Consider the following 17432-nt stretch of genomic DNA (forward strand, 5'->3'; position numbering starts at 1 on the left):
AATTATCACTTTTACTTTTGAAATTATAACATAATCCCAACATTTCTCCATTCCCTCCACTTCTCGTCCCACCAAACCCTTCCATGTGGGCTGGAGAGATGGCTCAGTATTTGGAAGTGTATTTTACTCTTCCAGAAGAACTGAGTTTGGTGCCTAGTACCCTTGGCAGATGGCTCACACCTGCCTGGACTTCTAGCTCACAGGCTCTGATGCCTCTGGTTGCCTTGGGCATTCACACATACACAGGATAAAAATAAAATAAAATAAAATGTTAAAATGACTCCCATCTACTCTTGCTAGCTCTCCTTCAAGGCCACGACCTCCTTTTTCATTAATTGTTGTTACATGCAACTATGTATAGATTTTCCTACATACATAAATATAACCTATTCAACCTGTCTAATGTTGCTTGTATGTTTATGTTTTCAGTACTGACTACTTGGTATTGGGTAAAAATTGACCTGCTCTTCCCCGGGGAAGACGATCAAAGTCTCAGCATTTCTTAGTTGCATGTAGTTCTTTGTGTAGAGTTGAGGCTTCACGGGCTTTCATCCACTTTGACATGTCTATTAGCTTGGTAAATCAATTAATTTATTGAGGCTTAGTTACTGAGAAGAAACTGTGTGACTGAAAGGTAGGTGCATCACCAAAAGCTCACCACAGAGGCTGGGGAGAGGGTTCAGTCCGTAAAGTGATTGCTGCATTAGCACAGGAGTCTGAGCTCAATACCGAACACCCACGTGACAAGCCAATGCTAGTGGCACACACTTGTGCTCTCATTGTTGGTGAAAGGGGGAGAGCAGATCCTTGGCACTGAGTAGCAAGCTGACTTGACTTAATTGCTATGTTCTGTGTATGTATGAAAGATTCTGTCTCAAAAAAAGAAGGGCCTTCAAATACCCACAAAGGTGTGTGTGAACCTAAACATAGAAACATCCACACACACACACACACACACCTGCACATACATCTACAAAGTTTGGTTTTGAAGTTCCACCCCAGCATGGGTGATGGCTCACCAAAGCTGTAGACATAGAGCGCTCTGAAAAATTTACAGGTAGCCCGAGGAACCAGAGGCATTTTGTTAAGTTTTATGTGCCCTACAAGTCTACCTTCTCACTCTAGGAAGGGATTAGCAGTGACTGACTTTATGGAGGACCATACTTTGAGCTGTTGGAAGGGACAAAAGTCCTTAAAGAAAACGGTGTGCAGTAAAGAGTCACAGGGTAGGTTGTAGCTAGACTGGACTAAAATCCTTGCCCTGCCTTGTTTAGAGCTGCTTCAATCCAGTCCGTTTCTATCTTCAATAGGCCTCCTTCATGATATACCTTCCTCCTCTTCTTTAAGGTAGGGTTTCAGCGTGTAGCCTTGGCTGGCCTAGGACTTGACACGTACACCAAGCTGTACTTGAAATCGCTGTGCATACCAGGCTCGCCTTGCACCTGTAGTAGATCGTCTGCTGACTCCCAGTTTCTGGGAGTAGAGAGGCTCTCGAGAGGACCTGGATTCAGTTCCCAGCATCCACACGATAACTCGCAGATGCCTCTAAGTCCAGTTTTAGGGGGTCCGATGCCCTCTTCTGATCTCTAAGGATTCTTGCACAATCATTGATTTTTTTCTTTGTGTGTGTGTGTGTATCATATTAATAACATATTAAATAAATAAAAAATATATTTATTTCTTGCCTATGTAGGTGCAGAGTATCACTCTTTGCCTTTGCTGAGGAAAGGTTTCCTCTTTCAAATTAGCTGCCCCTAAGCCATCATCCAGCTCACACACAAGTCTTGAATCTCCTTATGAGCAGCAGTAATTAGATGGACCAGAACATGAGAAGGGGAGCGGAGCAATAAAACAGGCAAAATAATTTCGCATTACTTCCAGACTGGTATCTGCTTAATGGACTGCTTGTTCTGTAAGTTGGGTTAGCATTCAAGTGTGTGTTTCTGGGGTAGTGCTTGGGGCCCAGGGCTAGAGAGAGAACTGTCCATCTCTACTGGTTTATGGTACTGTTAGTGTCGGTCAAGAGGATAAGATCTCCAGTCTGAGTGGAGACTGGTTCGATCCCTTTGGTAAGGGATCACCATAGAAAGGTTGGCTCACCAGCTAAAACCTTACTGAAAAGATAGAATGGTTTTTAAAATGAGACACTGTACTTTCTTTCTCACGATTCCCACCACCATTGTTCAGAAGCTTACCGACCAGTCATGTAAAAGTTCCTAAGTCCTACCCTATGACCAAGTCAGAAAAGCATACATATTTTTCACATTTTCTATCTCTTTTCTAAGTGTTCTTTCCTTAGTACTGGGGTCTTTATCCCCAGCATTTTGGGCCTCCCTACTCTTTCCTTAAAACCTGTAACCCCACATGTGGCTGCTTGCTGGCCATGAGTCTTACCTCCATGGCAGCTTAAACAGCACGGCATGGACCTTCTCCTTTCTCGTCCTCTGGGAGCTGCTAGGGCTTTACAGCTTGCCAGTCCTGGGGTTCTTCTTCTGAACTCTAATAAATCGTCCTTGTGGTTCTTTGTGAGTCTGTTTTTAAGTCCTGTTGTCAGTGTGACTCCGAATCCCAGAGGGGACCTTGATCTCCCCTGTGTCACTGTGGGAGGAAGATTGTAAGAGTTGGATTTGATAATACTGAATCCCATGTTCAGGATTTGGAAGTAATATGTAAAGGACTCTGAAAAGAAGCAAGACTTGGCTACTAGGCTGTAAGCTTTTGACTCAGAAACTTTTTCGGTGCATTTGTAAGCTTGGCACTAGCAGTAATCGCCAGGTTGTGGAGAGGGTCCACCTGACCCTGTAACTTTGGGCAGGTTGAGTATGGTACACTGGGTGGTTCCATTTAAGTGGGGCTGACAGTGCTGTTTGGAGGGGTATATGGGAAGATTTGGAGGGAGGGAAGGGAGAAGTGTTGTAGTTATAATCTCAAAAATAAAGGGCCTTTTGCACACACCAAGTACATGTGCTATCACCAAGACATTTCCCTAGTCTAATAACCGTTTTCTGTATTCATTTACCTAGATAAAGCTTGAGTTTTTTCCCCCATACCTTGGCTACTGTGAATAGTTGTGCACTGAGCGTGAGCGTGCAAATGCCTCTGATTTACCAACCTCAGTTCCCAAGCTTCATATAACTGGATTATAGGATAATTCTATGCTTACTTTTCAGGAGTGTCCATACCATTTTCCATGGGCTAGGATTAAAGCTAGCTTCATTGCACTTGTAGTTTTTGTTTTGTAAAAGATAAGACTTGTCGTACATTATCTCTTAATTCATCGGTTGACCATAAACATCATTTCTTTGTGGAAAATGTCACTTAATTGCATGGGTCATTCTTTAGCTGTGGTGAAGCATTTTGGTTGGATGCATGTTAGTCTCCTTGTTTTGTGGTGCTGGGAATTGAACCCAGGGCTTTCCACTTGCGGAGTGAGCTCTTGGCCTGTAAGCTCTGCCTCACTGCTGCAGTTTGCTCTTTTGCCTATGCTTTGGGAATGCTCTTCAGGAAACCATAAGCCAGACCAATGCCCGCTACTTCTTTTAGTACCTCTTCAGGATTGGGTATCACATTTAATAAATTGCAAATTAGTTATGATTCAGTTACTGTATTGGAATAAAGGTCTAATTTTATTCTTTTGTGTTTTCCCACCAGTGATTCCTGAAGACACTATCCTTAACCCTTTGTGCATTTTCAACTCTCCATAAGAGTTACGTTCGACTTTATTTCTGGGTTGTGTATTTTACACTACTATTATTTTGCTTTTATTTTTGGCAGCTTTGTAGCATACAGGTCAAGTACCGCTTATACGGATTTTAGATCATTTTGTATTTCTGACTTTTATATTATCGCCAACTTGTAGTTCGTGCCTGTCACTGACCAATGTTGGCCCTGTCACTTTCCGCACTGGCCACACAGGGCTTTCACTTATTCTGAACTGCGTCCTAGGATTTGTGATGTGTGATTTTATTTGTTCTGTTCCTCAAGTACTTGTTTAAAATCTAGGCTCAGACTTGAAAACTAGCTTTTCATTAAGATTTTGGTTCCCAGCATCCATGGCGGGCTGCTAGGTCTCCCTCCTAGGGAACTGATATTCACATCTGGTTTCCAAGAGCACCTGTACCTATGTCCACAGATACACATATATATGTAATCTTTAAAAATTAAAAATAAAAAAATTAAAATCTGGACTCTCCCATTTGGGACAAAGTGTGTGATATTCAGCTTTCTGAATTAATCCTTGTATACAACCGTTTCTTCTGTGGGGTTCCAGAAATGACCCAGCAGTAAAGATCACTGACTGCTTTTCCACAGGACGTGGGTTTGTTTGATCCCTAACATCCACATGACAGACCACAGTCATCTGTATTCCAGTTGTAGAGGACTTGACACCCTCTTCTGGCCTCTAAAGGCACTGCATGCATGCCATGCAGAAACATACATGGCACGCCAAAACATACACATACACACACAAACACACACACACACACACACACACACACACACACACACATAAAGGAATTTCAATCGTTTCCTTTAGATTACCCACTTTGTTGTTTTTTCAACATGCTTTGCTCTGCTTTGCTTTCCCTTTGTTCTGCTTTCTAGCTTTCTGAGGTGTAACATGAGGGCTGATGTATTGCAGGCTTCCAGTCAGGACTGCTTTCCATTTGCATGTATTGTGATCCCATTTGCCCTTGTCTCTGGATCCTGCTTGGTTTCCGTCAAGTTGGTTTTCCTTGACTTATGGATTGTTGAGAAGAGTGTTGTTTAATTTCTATATATTTGTGAGCTGTCTCTCTCACCATTCAGTTTTCGTTTCATGCTGTTGTAGTCAGAAAAGAGACTTGATATGATCCCACTCTTCCATAATCACCGCTGGATTGTGTCTTGTGTATTAGCACATGATCTGTGATGTTCCCTATGTGTGCATTTGCAAAGAACACTTGTAAAACCCACTGTTTCTCCCCATGGTTAGGTCATCCATTTGATGATGGAAGTTTCCTATTACTGTGTTACATTCTATGTTCATATCTATTAATGATTGCCATATATGTTTGGGTGCCTGACAATGGAGACACACACACACACACACACACACACACACACACACACACACACACACATGCACATATGCACATATCACAAATGCATTTGACTTGTTGCTGAAGTAGCCCTTTTGCATTTTGTAATGATCTGTTTCTTTCTATCACAATGGAGTGTTTGACTTCTGCTCTATTTTTTCTTGGTGTAAGTGACCCGTCCAGCAGGTCCAGTTATTCAGGGTCCCGAAGAGGCCTTCTACCTGTGTATCAAATGGGGGTGAAGAGAAGAAGGAGACCAAGCAAAAGTTCTGTTGTCAAGGTCTCGTTTATTGGGGTGAACGTTGTAGCTTTTAAGGTTTTCAGGTAGGGGGAGTGTCCTTAGTGAAACACAAAGGATGGAGGGAGAAGGGCATTCCAGCAGCGAGAGCAGAAGGTGAAGAGGTCATGTGATGGAGACGCTGGAGACGTCTGGTGTTTGCTCAGACTGAAACATCCTGTGAATGTTATCTTCCTGTGTCATAAATTCATGGGAGAGGCTTTTTTTTTTTTTTTTTTTTTTTTTTTTTTTCTTTTCTTTTTTTCGGAGCTGGGGACTGAACCCAGGGCCTTGCGCTTGCTAGTCAAGCGCTCTACCACTGAGCTAAATCCCCAACCCCATGGGAGAGGCTTTTGTCCAACACTCTCAAGACTTATGACAGTCATTTCAAGGTTGAACATCTGTGGCCATGCAGCCAAGAGTCACGTAGACACTTTGAGCCACAAAGCGGCCAGGCCCAAATCCAATATGGCTCCCTACATGTAAGTATAGCTACTTTGGATTTTTGTTTTCCGTTTGCATTCACATCCCCCTTTTTTTTTAAATGACAAACACCATGTCAAGAGTCTATTTTAGCATCAGCCTCAGTGGTGAACACTTGCCTAGTACATTCTAGGTTCTAGATTCAGTTCTCAGAACCACAAATTATAATGGTAAGGACAAAGAAAATATTACAATCATTCCTTCATTTTAAAAACTACCTAAAAATTAAAACTACCAAAAAACTAACTTAAAATTGTCTTCTTCTTTGCAGGATATGGAGACTGCGATGATTTTAATCTGGAGGATGCGCTGAAAGAAACTTCATCAGTAAAGCATGACTCAAAGAAACAAGTCCACCAAGCAAACACAAGTGGTCGGCCATGCACCACACTGACAATCTTGCCTTCAGAAAAGTACACGCATATGAGACTAGCTGTGCCTCCATCTACCTGTTTGTTCTGTTGTGCAAGGCTTGTGTCGTTTTGTCATACGTGTGTCATCTTCCTTTTTCATTTAGAAAATTTCATAATTTTCATTATGTTGAAACCACAAGAGAACATGCATCTGCCTTCGCCTTTTTTCTGCTGTACAAAAAGAGAACTCTGACCCGTTTCATTCCTCTCACTGTTTTGTTTTGAGACAGGGTCTCTTGATTTAGCCCGAGTTGTCCTGAAATTCTCTGTGCCGAGAAGCCCGGCTTTGACTTGGGTCCAGTGCTAGAGCAACAGTGACTCTTGGCCACTGATGTGCATTTCTAGCTTCAGAACCCATGACTTTTTATGATTCTTCAGTGTGATCCCCACAATGGCCTCGGGGACCTATACTGAGACCATTCTCACGATGTGACTTTTGTAAACCATAAAGCAGCCACTGTGTTTTACAATCTGCTTCCTTTCGTCCTCCCTTCTCCCTTCAGAGAGCCACTTTAGCACCACGACTAGAAGGACAGGAACAACCAGAGCCCCATCAAATCCAGCAGGTAATGAGGTGTGGGAAGTGAGGAGGCCAGACTCACCTGAGAAGGGACACAAGGAGGGACTCGTTAGGACTCCATCTGGGACAGGGTCAAAAGGAGCCGTGTAGAATTTTTAGCGGCACATATGAAAAGTTAGCAAAGGCACCCATGTGAATGTTAGATTTAATTCAACAGAATCCCATCTGGTTGGTCACTGTGCCTTACGTGAAAGCCATGCATTTCCACTTCCCTATTGCTTTGGGTGACGATGGCTGCTAGAATCCAGGTACAGGAGGCAGAAGGGGTGAGCTGAACTTGACTTAAGCCCCAGCCGATCCCCATAGCTCCCAGGTTAAACATGAGCCATTCATAGACGAGCAGAGTTGGGCAACCTGAGGCCTAAGGAGAAGTCTTCAACGAAGATATTCAGACGTTTTCTTGAAATTCTCTAAGTTTTTGAAGATCTCGGGAGAGTTTGTGTATGTGGGTCACATCTATAAATACTTCTCATCTGAGAACTTAGAACTAAAAACTGATATTAATCCGAGGAAAATAAAAAGCCATATGCATTGACATATGTGGTGGGTTTTTATGAGAAATAACTGTGCTTATAAGGTGAAAACATAATTTAGAGTAATGAATGACACTATTTTATAGTTTTCTGTAATGTTTGGCTTCAATAGAATGCATCTGGATTCTTTGTGTGTGTGTTTGTGTGTGTGTGTGTGCATGTCTGTCTGTGTGCGCCTCTGTGTGTGTATGTTTGTGTGTTTGTATGTGTGTGTGTGTATGTCTGTGTGTGTATATGTGTGTGTATGTCTGTTTGCGCCTCTGTGTGTGTATGTTTGTGTGTTTGTATGTGTGTGTGTGTATGTCTGTGTGTGTATATGTGTGTGTATGTCTGTGTGTGTATATGTGTGTGTGTTTGTGTGTATGTGTGTATGTGTGTGTGTCTCTGTGTGTCTGTGTGTGTGTGTGTGTGTGTGTGTGTGTTACTGTGAGACAGACCTAGGAATCACTATGTAGACCACACTTTACTAGACAGACCAGACTGGCCTGAAATTCACAGAGATCTGTCTACCTGCCTCTACCTCCCCACCCCCCGACCCCTGTGCTGGGACTACAGATGTGTGTTACCACTCCTCCTGGATTTTTAATATTTGCATCTGGACTGAGCAGTTATAAGTTCCTGAGGTTCAGTACAACATGCGGAGAAAATCCAGACTCATGCAAATGTGTAGGAGAAAATGGGGAAAGAACTCAATGTGCTTTTTTTCTTTAGTATTTTCTTATTTATTTATTTACTCCCTTTTTGTCCAAATTGCTGCCAGTTTCCCTGCTCCCTTACACAGTCTCTCCCTCTATCTCGCCCCTTCTCCTCAGCGAGGGTGGAGCCCCCAGGGTATCCGTCCCCGCTCCCCACCCCCCCTCACCTAGCTGGCACATCTAGCCTCTTTGGGGCTGGATTCATCCTCTTCCACTGAGGCTAGTAAGGTAGCCCAGCCAGGGAAACAGGATTCACAGGCAGGCAACAGCTTTAGGGACAGCCCCTGCTCCAGTTGTTTGGAGCCAACGTGCCCAAGCTGCATATCCGCTACATATGTGTGGGGACCTAGGGCCAGATGTGCATGCTCCCTGGTTGGCGGTTCAGACCCTGAGAGCTCCAAGGGTCCAGGTTAGTTGACTCTGTTCATGGTCCTTTGGAGTCCGTGACCTCTTCTGGTCCTTCAGTCCTTCCTCCAGCTCTTCCATTGGACTCTCCTATTCTTTGAATGGATCATTCACAGTTTGCTAGCGCTGTGCACTGGTCACTTGGAAACACTGATATCCCAACCAATGCACAATGTAATATATTACAGAATCACCCCGATTCCTGTTGCCACCTATCTCATTGAACAAAGCGTTCAGTCAGTCATACAGGGTGGCACCACCTGTAATCCCAGCACTGTGGAGGCAGAGGTGGGGAGAATACCAAAAGTTTGAGGATAATCCTGTTATGTATTGCAAGTTCCAGGCTACTCAGGGTTACAACAGCAAGATCTCTTGTCCAAAAACAAATAAGCAAATAAATGATGAGTAAAACAATGATTTAAAAAACCACCTAGATATTGAAAAACTGCTCATATCACAGCCACCAGCAAGTTTTTGGAAAACTGTCTTAAATTCCAAGTTTCGTTATTGGCAGCAGATATGATCAAGGGAGGCTGCAGGGATAGTTCAGTGGCGCAAAGCACTAGTGCCTGTGTGGCAGCATTCCTCTTGGAGGCTCTGCGGGGGAGTTATTTCTCTCCTTTTGCCATATACATTCTTTGGCTTATGACTACTTCGTTCATCTTCAAAACCATGAATATGCCAGTGTTTCCTCTTTCAGTTTGTCTATTTTTCCGTATCTGTAGCCCAGGCTCATTTGAAATTTGTTATATAATTCAGGCTGCCCTCCAAGTCCTCCTCCGCCTGAGTCTGCCTGTCAGATTCTGGGTTCATAGGTGGGCACCACCACACTTGGTTCTCAAGGATCTTCTGTGCATACAGTCCTGTCACCTACAGACCGTTTCAATATCCTTTCCTCATTCTTGCTAGGACTGCTGGTACTGCATTGAATAGAATTGGTAGATTGGACACGGTTGTCTTGTTCCTCAGGTTAGAAGGAAATCTTTCAGTGTTTCCCCCTTGACTATGCACCCTGGTGCCTCATCCTGTGTGGTCTTCATTCCGTTGGGTGACATCGCTTTCATCTTCGTTACTTTTCTAGTTGCTGTAAGAAAGCGCCAGGGTGGAAGTCGCTTAAGGGAAAGTTATTTTTGCCCAGTTTGAGTGATGATGGCATACACTCAGCTCACTCCATCACCTGTGTACAGGCTAGGATCTCAGACCGAAGAACCATGTCATCTGCCATTCTTTTCAACACAGTTTACCGAGTCAAGATGATCTCCTACCATATTGCTGGAGGCCTCTCTCTCAGGAGGTTCTAGAACTCATTGAGTTGACAACTCGCGCTAACCACTCCAGCTTCTATGGCTGATATGTGGAATTATCATCAAAAAGATGTTAAATTTTGTCAATTTCTCTTTCTTTTTTTTTTTTTTTTTTTTTTAAAGGGACTGAAGTTTTATTTTTTTTTTTTTATTAACTTGAGTATTTCTTATATACATTTCGAGTGTTATTCCCTTTCCCGGTTTCCGGGCAAACATCCCCCTCCCCCCTCCCCTTCCTTATGGGTGTTCCCCTCCCAACCCTCCCCCCATTGCCGCCCTCCCCCCATAGACTAGTTCACTGTGGGTTCAGTCTTAGCAGGACCCAGGGCTTCCCCTTCCACTGGTGCTCTTACTAGGATATTCATTGCTACCTATGGGGTCAGAGTCCAGGGTCAGTCCATGTATAGTCTTTAGGTAGTGGCTTAGTCCCTGGAAGCTCTGGTTGCTTGGCATTGTTGTACTTTTGGGGTCTCGAGCCCCTTCAAGCTCTTCCAGTTCTTTCTCTGATTCCTTCAATAGGGGACCTATTCTCAGTTCAGTGGTTTGCTGCTGGCATTCGCCTCTATATTTGCTGTATTCTGGCTGTGTCTCTCAGGAGCGATCTACATCCGGCTCCTGTCGGTCTGCACTTCTTTGCTTCATCCATCTTGTCTAATTGGGTGGCTGTATATGTATGGGCCACATGTGGGGCAGGCTCTGAATGGGTGTTCCTTCAGTCTCTGTTTTAATCTTTGCCTCTCCCTTCCCTGCCAAGGGTATTCTTTTTCCTCATTTAAAGAAGGAGTGAAGCATTCACATTTTGATCATCCGTCTTGAGTTTCGTTTGTTCTAGAAAAATATGGAACGCTTCACGAATTTGCGTGTCATCCTTGCGCAGGGGCCATGCTAATCTTCTCTGTATCGTTCCAATTTTAGTATATGTGCTGCCGAAGCGAGCACCAATTTCTCTTTCTATACCTACTGACATGATCACATGGTTTTTATGCTTCATACTTTTAATGTTTAATGATTTAATTTATTTTGAGCAATCCTGTGTCCCGGGCATAAATCCAGTTTTGATTTGTGCAATCTTTTAAATATGCTGTTCATTTTCATTGCTAATGTAATGTTTCCTTGATTTTTGCCTCTATTCATGTAGTTTTGCTTGTTTTTGCCATTCTCCTCTGGCTTCGAGTGAGGGTCATGCTGTTCTCATGAAGTGAATTTGGAATTCTTTCCTCCTCTTCAGATCTGCAAGGATTTGAGAAGGATTAGCTTTAACTTTTCTTTGAATTCATTTTAATAACCTTCTCTTACCTGGATATTTCTTTGTTGGAGGTTATTAATTATTCTAATTATCATCCATCCATTTATATTTTGATTTTTCATAATCACCTTAATAGTTTGTGTGCTTCTAGAACTCTATCCATTTCCTCTAGCGTGTCTGATTTGTTGGAATACATTGTCCATTGTAGTTTCCTTTGTACCTATTTAGTATTAGTTGCAATGCCTCCTCTCCCATTTATAATTTTGAGTCCTTAGAACAAGTTTTGAATTTTGTTTTCTTTTCTCAAAAAGCCAACTCCAGATTTCCTTTCTTTCCTCTCCTCCCCCTTGTTTTTCCCTGTTTTTTCTGAGGAAAACCTAGGACCTCTAAGTAAATGCATGCTTGCTTCTGAGCTACGCCACCAGCCCACAAGAACCTTAGTTCCATTAAAGCTTCCTGATGGTTTTCTTGTCTAGAATTCTTTGTCCTCCCTACTTTCTGCACATCCTATTACTATGCCACTTCTTCCTCTTCCTCCCTCTTTTGAGACTGAATCTTACTATCTTGGCAAGCAGTCCTAGCTGGATCTCAAATGCCAGGTCCTCCCATCTCAGCTTCCTGGATCGTGGCCGTGCACCAGGTGGTCTGCTCTTTCCAGCTTCGTAACAACTTTTCCTCTTATGGGCCGTGTTTCTGTTGTGTCGAATATCTGAAGTCTTTACTAAGCATTCAATTCTGAAACACTTCCTTCTGAAAATTTAATGGTTTAATATTTAAGCAAATAGAACCTATCAATTTGCAGTTAGTTTTATATGAAATGAAACCCATTGCTTTTTGTTTTAGAAGTTTAATTATTCCAGCACCTTTTGCTGAAAAGATTTCTTCCTCCCTTGAGTTGCTTTGCATATGTATAAGAAAAATCACTTGAGCAGATCTGAGGTCTTTTGAGCTCTTCATTCTATTCTGTTGCCTGTATCTATCTGTCTGCCACTTCTTTGATAAATGTTAACTATGAAATATTAGGTAGAGTGATTCATCCCACTTTATTCTTTTTAAGGTTTAAAAAGACAATCTCAGGTTCTGCCTTCCCCAAAAAGTTTAGATCAAATTTGACTATTTCTGGAAAGAAACAATCAGTGGGACTTCTATAGGCTTTCATTGACCATAGAGAGTGTGGGAGCTGATGTTGCCAGTGTGGTGTGTTTTCTGGTGTGTGTCTTTATTTGGATCTTCTTGGTTTTAAACTTTTAGGTTTACTTTATGTTTATAGTAATTTCCCTTACCTCTGCTTTAAATACTTTGCTTTCTGAGACACTGCTGAAATGAGTTCAGTAGCATCGACATGTAATAGTGATGACAAGGCAGTATCCAATCCATCACTTACAAAATCCTAGAGTAGTTCTCCTTTACTCTTAAACTGGGCCCCATGTGACCCCACTGCCCACGTTGGAGTGACACGCAGGAAGCACAGAGACAGAGACAGGAAGTACATGTCACCTTCCAGTGACGTATTCCCAACAATTGGCCTGTCGGGTCATTTCACGTTTGACTACAACACCCATTTGTATGTTGTTCTGTGACGGTGCAAGTGAGTTGTTTGGAAATCCTTGTTGTTTTTTTCTTTTCATTTCTTTCTCTTTTTGTTTTTGTTGTTGTTTCTTTAATGCAGGGTTTCTCTTGGCTGTCCTGGAACTCACTCTGTGGACCAGGCTGTTTTCAAGTTCAGAGATCCTCTTGCCTCTGTTCCTCGGAGTGCTGTGATTAAAAGAGTGCATCGCCGTAGATCACATGAAACTCAAGAAGGAAGACCAAAATGCAGATGCTCCACTCCTTCTTTAAAAGGGGAACAAAAGTACCCTTAGAAGGGGATAGGGAGGCAAAGTTTAGAGCAGAGTCTGAAGGAACGGTCATTCAGAGCCTACATGTGGCTCCACATGTGGCCCATACATATACAGCCACCAAACTAGATAAGATGGATGAAGCAAAGAAGTGCAGGCTGACAGGAACCGGATATATATTTTTTCCAAAATGTTTTCTGCTGAGTGTTTAGAAACTAGCTTTTTAGATCTTTGATCCACTTTTAGTTGACTTTAATGTATGGTATAGCATGATGGTCAAATTTGCTTCTTTAACCACTTTCAGTTTGTAAAGCAGTTCTCTGTACATCACATAAATGCTAGCTTATAAAACAGTTCTCTGCACATTACAGACAACACCAGCTCATTCATCTCTGGGCATCGTAATCTGCTGTTCAGTTCTTGCATTAACATTGGAGGAAACCATAGCTCAAAGGTTTCAGGGATCATCTAGAATTCCCTACTCCATGTGTGCAGCAGATCTGGACTCATGTTTTAGCTCTGGTCAAGTGGTGAGATGTGGGTCTCTCGGTCCCCAACCTATGAAGAATGGTTAGAATCTACCTCACTTAAACCTGTTCCATCTCTTTGCCATCTTTTTCCGGGTAGTCATGCGGTTGTATAGGAGCTTTAATAAGTATTAACGATGGTCTATTCACGGTGTGACTTCCTTAAACTATGATGTAGGTATACATTTTATTAGTATTTATTTTTTATTGCTCTTTTTCCTCCTACTGTCAGAGAGAGGGGACCACATCACCACTACTACAACGAGAAGGCCAGGAACAACTAGAGCACCATCAAATCCTATGGGTAAGACAAGCTCTCAGAGGAAAAAAGGAAGGAAGGATTTTCCACATCAGCTACCTGTTTCAGTGGGTATCCTAGTTTGTTTTTCTACGGTGATAATTAAACATCATGATCAAAACCAACATAGAAAAGAAAGGGTTTATTTTATTTGCCTTATGACCACCAATGTAGGGATGGAACCTTCCACGGTGTACTGTGTCCTTCCCCACTGATCGATCACTGAGAAAATGCCTAACAGCCTGAGCTTATGGAGGCCTTTTCCTAAACACGGTTCCCTCCTTGTAGATGGCTCTAGGTCATGCCGACATAAAAACTACCCAGTACAGCAGTGATTATCTCTTTTGTTCTGTGGTCCCCAGAACTTGATAGGTTTGACTTGGAAGATGCCTTGGATGATCAGAATGATCTAGATGGCCCCAAAAAGCAAAGTACAGGAGAAGGAGGAGGTAAGTTCTAGATGCTCAACATCACAGGCCAGTGCTATAGTTCCTGGTACGGTTTGTCTTATACCTGCAATGGCGTTCTGAGACGTCCAGTGTACTGTAGATTTGGGCCAGATCTGGGCCACATTGAGCTGCAGGAGAACCACACAACAGTAGTACTGATATATTTTGGTCTTGGGATTCTCCGAATTATTGGGAATCTCAGTAACTATTGTCTGTGTGTGTCATATCTACCTCTGTCTATCATCTATATATTTAATTTTTTTAAACATCAGTATTGTTCATATAAAATGATAATACTAAACCAATACATATTAACATAAATAGCACAATGTATGAGTCTGTGTGTCGAGAGAAAAACAATTTGTCAGAGAGTGGCATTATTTTATACTTCTTAGAAATTTCTAGAATGTCAATCTTGCTAGGAGATACCTGGATTCTCATATTGAGATATGCAGCTTGAAAGCTGTCCTCTGACCTACACACACACACACACACAGACACACACACACACACACACAGACACACACACACACACACACACTTGAATACAATTAAATTCAAAAGTGTTTAAAACAGACATATAAATGAATAATACATTTTAAAAAGTGTTTAGTACCTTTCCTCACTTAGTTCTCCTTTCATTACTGTTCTGGTTGCCCTGACCAAGTACCTAGCAAGCGAAGAGAAGAGGAAGGATTCTTTCAGCTTATCATTTTAGAAGCAATGAGGCCCCGATATGACTCTGCTGCTCGAGTTGTATCCACACACAGGAAGCAGAGAGACAGAGACAGGAAGTGGGCTAGTAAAACCCAGATGTCACCTTCCAGTGATGTATTTCCAAAAGCAGGCCTCAAGAGTCCCAGCACATGAGCCTATAGGGACATTTCACGTTTGAACTACAACACCCGTTCAATGGACTTGTGCCCATTTGTTGTTTTCTAGCATTGCAGGTTAGTCTTTGGAAAACCTTGTTCTCTTATGATTTATAAAAGTTCAGTGTAATGCTGCGTGGTATAATAAAAAAAAAATCTAACTTGCTGCTAACACCACCCATACCACTGGAAAAGACTCACGGTAGCTTACATAGGCTTCACCCGAAATCTTGTCGACAAGCACCATCAGTGGCTGTCCTGGACTGACAGATTCATTTCATTCAGTTTTAAGAAATGCTTCCCAAGTCATCCAGTTGGTATGACATTCATTCTGCCTGGCAAAAGTGGTCTCGTGACACAAAGCAGACAAAGCCAAGTAAGAGAAGGAACAGTGACGCCAGGGGCTTATCAAATCACCCCTCTGTCCTCTGGAATAGAGCGGGACGGCTTTAAGCACACTTTGCACACAGAGCATAGGACATTCAGGAAGATGTGTACTTAATCACTGAACTATGGTTAATAATGATTCTGCTTCTTGTATTAGTCATCTGTGATTGTGTTGCAGATCGTGAGAAAGTTGAGACTTATTTTTGCAGAAAGACATTAATCTCCTTGGTTCAGTTAAGAAGCAGAGTCTTCTATAGAGTCAGAGCCTCAGAGAGCTGCCATCGAGGCAGAGGGATGGCGTCTCATCTGAACTTAATTATAGGATTGTATTTCTTCTCTCTGTGGTCACACAAACACTCAAGATGATTGGCCGTTCTACAGAACATATACATCGGCAGTGAGCTGTCTGAGGGGCCGGTTGAAATTTTGCCTACCCCCTTTCTTCCTTGTTCATTTCCCTCAACCTCCTGCCCACCCCACTCCTTCTCCCCCTCCCCATCGATCCTTAGTATGAGCACAAGGTGTGGTTCTGAGACCTTACATCTGCTGTGCCACTGAACCACACTCTCAGTTCCATGAAGAACACTCACGTGTCATGGACAACTTTGACTAATCCAAATGTTTGCTGCTGAGATTTTTTCTTTTGGCCACTGAAGTGTGTGGTTTTTCTGTAGGTTGATCAGACAAGGATCTCGAAGATATCTTGGGAGGCGGGGGATACAAACCTGACAAGAATAAAGGTAGGAATGTTGCTTTGTTTGGCAACACATGGATTCTCCTTAAAATGCTAACCATCCGGCCACCAGGTAAACATGTCACTCTCAGCCTCTGGCAAATCAGGCTTTGACATGTGCACCTGTCATGTGCAGTAGGCTCTCATTCTTGTGGGTGGGGGCTCATTTGTGAGCCATTCTGGGATGCTACCCATTTGCTCTGTTGCTCTTTAAGCCTGAGCTGGTGTCCCCACTACCTAGGTGCACCTCATAAGCCAGTTTTCCATGCAGTGCGAGGGTTCAAACTTAACATGGCACACATTTTAAAGAAGCCCCTAGCAAATCAGATGTTTACAAAATTCCTTTGGATTCCATTTCCCCTTCCCAGGAAGATTCACACTTCCCTCCTATTGGATTCCAGGAAGTGGAAAATCTCCTTGGGGTGTATCCTGTGAGCAAAGAAACTATTTTCAATTAAAAAGACAAAAAGTTGGGGGAGGGGAAGGAGAGGGAATGGGTGCTGATGGACAGGAAGGCGGGAAGGGGAATAACATCTGAAATGTAAGTAAAGAAATATATCTAATAAAAAATTTAAAAAAAGAAAATTTAATACAAAAAGCTATTTATAAAAAAATTATTTAATGAAAAATTAAAAATAAGAGAGAGATAAAAAATCCCACATCGTCCCTTGCTGGGTCCAAGCCCCGGGTCCTGTTTATCAGCTGATGGAATCCATTCTTACCTTAAAGATCATGGGAGCTTTGCAACTTTGCAACAGAATTTCAAGGTAGCCATCCCTGAGGTTTAACTGTGTTTAGATGTGTAGGAAAATTAAACCACAGGATCAGACTGTCTAGAGGTTTCAATCCAGTCTGACACACAAAACAAAACACAAAACAAAAACAACCAACTGAAAAAAAAAAGCCCTTAATATTAAAAAAATAATGTAGCACTGGTTCAGGAAAACTACGCAATCTTCATCCAGCCTCGCCCAAGGAGCCTCCATTGTAGAACCATAGAGCTGGTTGTTCTAAATCGGAAGTTGTTATCTGTGAAATAAAGTCACCTATTGACATTTTGGAAATTATGTTAGATCTCATTTTGTGTGTGTGTGTGCGTGTGTATGTGTGTGTGTGCCTGTGTGTGTGTGTGTCTGTGTGTCTGTGTGTGTGTGCCTGTGTGTGCATCTATGTGTATGTGTGCCTGTGTGTGTATGTGTGTCTTTGTCTCTGTGTGTGTGTGTGTGTGTGTGTGTGTGAAATTTTATCACATGTTAGATTTCAATAGCCCTTAACACAACCAGGGAGAGATTATCATAAAATCTCTTCTGC

The 17432-nt window shown here is 42.4% G+C and overlaps 1 protein-coding gene, 1 long non-coding RNA gene and 1 other non-coding gene across 4 annotated transcripts in view; 2 read left to right on the plus strand and 1 right to left on the minus strand.

The window, feature by feature from the left end:
* The window catches only part of LOC148006392 (uncharacterized), a 44257-nt gene extending 37361 nt beyond the window's left edge, over positions 1–6896 (plus strand). Inside the window, exon 6 of the long non-coding RNA XR_015684155.1 lies at positions 6113–6896. This is a non-coding gene — a long non-coding RNA (uncharacterized LOC148006392). The remainder of the gene's footprint in view (positions 1–6112) is intronic.
* Positions 1–17432, plus strand: part of LOC147995335 (uncharacterized) — a 305835-nt gene that overhangs the window by 160767 nt on the left and 127636 nt on the right. The window lies entirely within an intron of this gene.
* Positions 10604–10710, minus strand: LOC134486521 (U6 spliceosomal RNA). The gene has a single exon (XR_015685125.1). It is a non-coding gene; the product is annotated as a U6 spliceosomal RNA (small nuclear RNA).

Source organism: Rattus norvegicus, chromosome 3, assembly GCF_021556685.1.
Source record: "Rattus norvegicus strain SHRSP/BbbUtx chromosome 3, alternate assembly SHRSP_T2T, whole genome shotgun sequence".
Lineage (NCBI taxonomy): Eukaryota > Metazoa > Chordata > Mammalia > Rodentia > Muridae > Rattus > Rattus norvegicus.